The sequence below is a fragment of the Cyphomyrmex costatus genome, unplaced genomic scaffold, assembly GCF_001594065.2.
Source record: "Cyphomyrmex costatus isolate MS0001 unplaced genomic scaffold, Ccosl1.0 scaffold2143, whole genome shotgun sequence".
NCBI lineage: Eukaryota > Metazoa > Arthropoda > Insecta > Hymenoptera > Formicidae > Cyphomyrmex > Cyphomyrmex costatus.
Window position 1 is genome coordinate 8,425 of NW_017276196.1, and position 912 is coordinate 9,336.

The following is a 912-nucleotide window of genomic DNA, read 5'->3' on the forward strand; positions in this document are numbered from 1 at the left end:
AATATAGATATGTACAACGGAAATTCGTAACCTCATTTCCTTTTCCCAAAGGGGGAGGAATGTCACGAGTGCTAAATTGCACAAGTGACAATTGCGCCATAACCAAGAAATAATATATTAAGAATAATATAAATTAATAATACGAATCGCGAACGCAACTCGATTGCGCGATCACGCCCTCGACCGATTACCGGAACGCGCGGCGAAATAAGTTTATTATAATATTAAAACCGCGAGCGCGACGCGATTACGCGATCACGCCCTCGACCGATTATCGGAACGCTGACGAGAAGCGCCGAATTAGAAGGTCGCAGACCTCAATAAATATGAGAAGACCGAAGCAGAGTGGAGTCAGTAATTTTAACAAGTTGTAGCGCGTCACTCTGCTCGAATACGATCTTAAAGTTATATCGCGACACGCGTAGTGTAAGTGATTTATGTGAAATAATATCTTTGTGTATTAAAGTGAATTGAATAAAGTTTATTGTTAATATATAACAGTTACAAAAAATAAAAGTGATTAATAATTATTGGCTGCTCCCGAATCCTTGGTGGATCCCGAATCCCGTGTCGCAAATAGCGGCACAACAATATATACAATATAAGTATGTATTTAATATGTGGTGAGGGGTACAGCGGAAAGCGGAGACGAACGGCCAAAAGTTATACACACTTTATGTATGATCACTTTGTACTGGCATCTTTAATTAATAATCAGTTCTTTTTCGTAGTAATATCAGGAGACGCGGTAGCGTCTCCGGCCATGTTCAAAAACTGCGAGACGCTACAAGTCTCTTATCCCGAGGTACCAAAGTCCATTTTTGGGAGGTGCATAATTACTAAAATATAAAAAATTTTGAATCGAACGTTATATGTCTTGAAAGGCGGCATCGCCACGAGTAATTTGAGCCA